Genomic DNA, 6,131 nt, shown 5'->3' on the forward strand with positions numbered 1-6,131 from the left:
GTTTGAGATGGCTAGGTTGGCACAGGATAGAACAGCATTTAGAGCTCTTGTACATAGGGTCGCTATGAGTCGCAGGCGACTCAATGGCACATAACAACAACGACTCTAAAGAAACCATAACTGTCACCCAAGCAAGATATATGCACACCTATGTGTATTGTGGCTGGCTTTGTTCACAATAACAAAGAGTTGGAAACAACCCGAATGGATAGAGAAGCTCTGGTATAGTCACATGGTGGAATACTATGCTGCTTTGAAAAACAAGGAATTCATGAAATATTATGCAAAATGGGTGACCCTGGAAGAGATTATGCTGAGTGAAATAGCTCAGTCACAAAAAGATACTGCATAATGCCACAGTTATAATAGAGGACTGACATAGGGGGTGTGGGGAAGACTGAGAAAGAGGGGATAAATAATGTATACTATATTGAAACAGATGAAGGAGATAACTGTTTAAAAGGGATATATTATTAGATATTATTGTCATGCAGGAGTCCAGAATGAAGGCAGCATAGTGGAGTGGACTTGGTGGGAGGGATTGTATAACAATGGAAGAATTTTTCTTTTACTTAAGCTAATTGGGGAGGGGAGAAAAGTGCATCAATGAATGAATGGAAATCCAAAGTCTCTGTAAACTTTCATTAAAATTAATAAAAAAGTAAACATCCTAAGTTAAATGAATGCACAAACGTTCTGTGACTGAACTTATTTGAACTGTCCAGGACAGTTGCATAGAATCCAATTTAAGTGCATAGAATGCATTGAATAAAAAAAAGAACATATAATGTTTTAAGAAATAGAATTTTAACTTAGAAGATGCAGTAACTCACATAAATCTGAGATGGTCATTGATTAGGTGTTGGATTAGTAGTAATAATGGGTTGTTGTTGTTGTTGTTATGTGCCGTCGAGTCGTTTCCGACTCATAGCGACCCTGTGCACAACAGCCCTAAACCCTGCTCTATCCTGCGCCAACCGCACTGCCTCTGATACACCCATCCCGATTACCCCAGTCACCGAATCAATCCATCTCATAGAGGGTCTTCCCCTCCTGCGCTGTCCCTCCACCCTCCCAAGCATGATGTCCCTCTCCAAGGACCTGTCTCTCCTTACAACATGTCCAAAGTATGTCACACTAAGCCCCAGAATCCTTAATTTGTCTCTCTATGAACACTTATACTAAGGGAATTTTCCTCTTAGGTTTGAACCCAAACACTCCTCGATTCAATTTCTAAAAATAATGAGGAACCCTGTTGACAGTGGTAAAGCACTTGGGCAAGTGCAAAGTCTCAATAGTTTATGCCCATCATCCTACAGAATTTAAACTGAAAAATAGAAATATTATGAGAAAGTAAAATAAGAGTCAATCTTCTTTATAACTACAGATTAAAAAATGTTTAAATAAACCAACAACTTCATCATTGTTTACAAAGATAATACTTAAAATCAGAACAATTAAATCACATTGACCACTAAAATTATTTTTTAACTAAAAATGTTCAAAACTACCATTGTATACAGAATATGCCACTAGTGTTCCCTATCGTTTTAATAGATGGAGGAAAATAAAGAAAATGAAATATTCATTACTAAAATTACTAGCAAATAATGTATAAATGGAATTTTTAATTTTATTTTTTCTAAGATAATTTTAGACTTAACAAAAAATAAAAGATTCCCACATGTTTTCCCAAATGTTAATATCTTACATAATCAGAGTATAACTATTAAAATCAAGAAATTCATGCTGATAAAATACTAATATCTATGTTTCATTCAAATTTCATAAGTTGTCCTGCTATTTCACTTTTCCTAAACTAGAATTCAATTTAGGAGTATCCACTGCTTTAATATTATACCTCCTTTTCAATCTAAGATAATTTTTTATGCACTTTTTTCACTGACCTTGATACTCTTGAAGAATATAAAAGCCAACCAAAAACCCGACCCTCTGCTCTAAAGTCAATTCCAACACAAGACTAACCTCCATCAAGTTTCTTAGAACTGTGAATCTTAGTGGGGTGACACTGTCCATCTTTCTTCCATGGCACAGTTTGTAGAGGTGAACAGTTGTCCTTTAGATTCACATCCCCAACTTACTTTGCTGGTCAGTTATTTTTTATACTTTGCTCATTAATTTACGTTTGTTCACTACTGTCAATAGTTATATTCAGGTTTTACATTTTGAACACAGATGTTGCGAGGTGATGTTGCGCTTGAATCTGCACATCATGTATGGAATTATGTAATGTCGATCTTTAATGTCGTTCATTATGTAATGATGATATTTAGATAGTGCCTGCCTTCCTGTCACACTTTAAAGATACCATTTTCTCATTAATAAATAAACAAGTGTCTTGCGAGGATATCCTTTATGATTCTATAAGTATCTAATTTCTCACTCTATTTTATATTTCAGTTTAATATTCATGATAATGTCTGAGATGCTTCACTGCACAAATGATACAAGGTATTTGCTAAAATGATGATGACCTTCTATTTCTGAATTTTTCTATATTTACTAGTTGGAATTCTATTATAAGGAAGCATTTTTTTCTGCTTGTTCTGCTTACTTACTTACTTTTTTAATTGTATTTACTTATTTTATTTATTCTTCCTGTTCTGTTTACTTATTTAATTAGGCTCATAAATATTTGTTTTACTTTGTGTATTATAATTGATTGCACTTTTTTTTCCTTCATTTCCCACCCTCTCTCACCTCACCAATTATGGCAACTTGGGCCCTTGGTAACCTCTCCAAGAAGGCTTCTATGTAATTTTGAAATTATTGCCAATTTTTTTAGTATTCTATTGCTTTCTAGATAAAAAAGATACTTCAGTTTCATCTTGTACTTTTTCTTTCCCAATCATGGAATGATGAACTATTTCTCCTAGGAGCTCTGTCCCATTTTATTGTAGAATAATATTTAGAAACCAAGATCTAGGCATTAGATGTGTTCAGTTGCTACCTATTCACTTCTATTAAGTTGACAATGATTAGTAGAGATCGTCTGTTGGGTTTCTAAGACTAATTTTTTTTTTAGAAGACTGACCATCCTCTACTGAGGAGCAGCTGATAGATTCAAATTACTGATCTTTTACATAATAACAACAATACATGATGCACTGTGTCACCAGACCTCCTTGCTCAATAGCTAGTAAGACATTATTGCTTTTGTTGTTATTATTGTTGTTGAGTACTGTATAGTCAGAGCTGACCCATAGCTCACACTTCAGCAGGTTTTCAGTGGCTGTTAATAACATGGGAGGAGATTGCCCACACTCCTGTGGAACAGCTGGTAGCCTCAGACCACATGCATTCAGGATTGTAATGCAGCTTCTTGTCACTAGGCCACCCATTATTATATTATATTGGGTTTAGGCCCCTATAAGCAAATAGGGATAAGAAATTATTCATATATATGTAATCTCTCATCTATATAGAAGATTTCAAAAGGTAGCACAGGAAATGCGCAAAGAACTAGAGTTTGAAAATCAAAAGGACTAAACTCAGCATTTCTGTTTTCTTTTTTAAAAATTTTTATTTTTACTTATTTTAATGAAAGCTACAGAGACTTTGGATTTCCATTCATTCATTTTTGCACACTTTCCTCCCTGCTCACCCCTCCCTTCAGTTCTCTTTTTCTTTGAAAAGCACACACACACAGAATTCATTGTTATACAATACCCCCTCTCCCTCCTCAGTCCATTCCCCTGTTCAGCTTTCATTCTGGACTCTTGTCATGACAATAATACCTAATCATATATTCTTCCTAAGCAATTCTCTCCCTTATCTGTTTCAATGCTGTGCACATTCTTTATCCCCTCTTAGTTTCCCCCAACTCTAATGTCAGTCCCACTTTACAACAGCTGAAGGAACTAAAGAACAAATTCAAGGCTAGAGTTGCAATACTGAAGGATGCTATGATAAGAATATTGAATGATCCAGGAAGCATTAAAAGAATATGGAAGAAATACACAGAGTCACTGTAACAAAAAGAATTTGCTGATACAGAAGAACTTTAAGAAACAAAGTATGATCAAGAAGCAATGGTGATGAAGGAGGAAGTTCAGGCTGCTCTGAAGGACTTAGCAAAAAAATAAAGCCCCAGGAATTGATGGAATACCAGTTGACATATTTCAGCAAACAGATGCTACCCTGGTTATGCCAAGAAATCTGGAGGACAACTACCTAGGCAACTGACTGGGAGAGATCCATATTTATTCCCATTCCCAAAAAAGAGGACCAGATAGAGTGTGGAAATTATCATACAAGATCACTCATATCACAGACAAGCAAAATTTTTCTGAAGATATCAAAAAAATGACTGGAACAGTATTTTGACAGAGAAATACCAGAAATACAAGCTGACTATAGAAGAGGTCATGGCACTAGAGACATTATTGAAAATTTGAGATGGATCTTGGCAGAAAGCAAAGAGTACTAAAGGAATAGCTGTCTGTGTTGCATTGACTACGCAAAGGCGTTTGACTGTGTGTATCACAATAAAGTGTGGCTAACTTTGAGGAAAATGAGAATCCCAGAACATTTTACTTTGCTTATGCGAAACCTAGCACCAGGAAGCAGCCATCTAAACAGAGCAGAGAAACACTGCATGGTCAAGATCAGGAAAGAAGTGCATCAGGGATGCATCCTGTCCCCATACATTTTCAGTCTGTATGCAGAAGAGATCATTCGGGAAGCTGGCCCTTCTGAGGAGGAATGCGACATTAAGACTGGAGGAAGACTCATCAACAACCTAGGTTAGGCAGATGATAGACACAGACTTGCTTGCTGAAACTGAGGAGGACCTGAAGCACTTGCTGCAGAAGGTCAAGGTCTATAGTCTTCAATATGTATTAAAGCTTAACATCAAGAAGACTAAGATTCTCACCACTGGGCCAATTGGCAGCACCATGATGGATAGAGAAGAAATTGAGGTTATTAATAGTTACAGCTTGCTTGGCTCCACAATCAACACTCTTGGCACCAGTAGTCAGGAAATCAAAAGAAGAATTGCATTGGGTAAATCTGCTGTCAGTAACCTCTCCAGAGTACTGAGAAGGAACTATAGCAGTCAGAGACTAAGGTGCGCCTGATCCAGACCATGGTCTTTGTAATTACTTTCTATACATCAGAGAGCTGGACAATGACTAAGGATGACAGAAGAAGAATTAATGCTTTTGAGTTGTGGTGCTGGAGAGGAGTCTTGAACATATCACAGACTGCCAAGAAAACAAAGAGGTCTGTCTTGAAAAGAGTAAAACCAAGTTTCTCCTTGGAGGCTAGGATTTTGAAACTCTGTCTCACATACTTTGGGCACATGGCCAGGAGAAACCCATCATTGGAGAAGGACATCATGTTTGGAAGAGTGGGGGAACAGCACAGTAGAGGTAAACCTCAAATAAGATGGATTGATACAGTAACTAGGGCAATGGAGATTAGTTGTTTCAGAGTCATTGAGACTGGCTCTGGGTAGGGCAGGTTTCAGAGCTATGGTACATAGGGTCACTATGAGTTGCAGAGGACTCAACAGCACATAAGTTTTATTCAGATATGAATTTAATAAATACATAGAAAAATTATAATATATATTATACATATAAGTAATTTGCATAAATAATTTATGTAAAATTATTAGTTCATTCAGATACTATAAATTTCAATCCTATTTCAGAGTTAATTCTAGCTTTAACACTTCCTTTGTTTATAACTTATTGATGTGACAGCAACAAACTAAGTTCTCATTATCTTCAGTGTATTATTACTCATCTCTTGTTTACATACAGTTTCAGAATTGCTAACTCATCTTTCTCAAAAACAAATTTACTAAGTGGGACACAAGGTGTTTATACCCAGGTGTTTAACCTTAAAATGTGTTATATGAATGCATTTTTCCAGAGATTAGTTTTTTCTTCCTAATAATATCACTGTTATATTATTTATTTATAGTATCTCTCCCACATCCTGCTTACTTTTAATTATATGCCTTTTTTAAAAGTCCGTGCCCAATTAACATGTTTCTGAAAGTCATAGTTAAGGAAAAATTCATGGTCAGAGAAATGCCACTTCCCTGCATCCTGAGACGGGATGAGATTTTCCCATTCACCCCTGATTTCATCCAATTT

Source organism: Elephantulus edwardii, unplaced genomic scaffold (assembly GCF_000299155.1).
Source record: "Elephantulus edwardii isolate Elephantulus edwardi_28Jun2011 unplaced genomic scaffold, EleEdw1.0 scaffold00255, whole genome shotgun sequence".
Taxonomy (NCBI): Eukaryota; Metazoa; Chordata; class Mammalia; order Macroscelidea; family Macroscelididae; genus Elephantulus; species Elephantulus edwardii.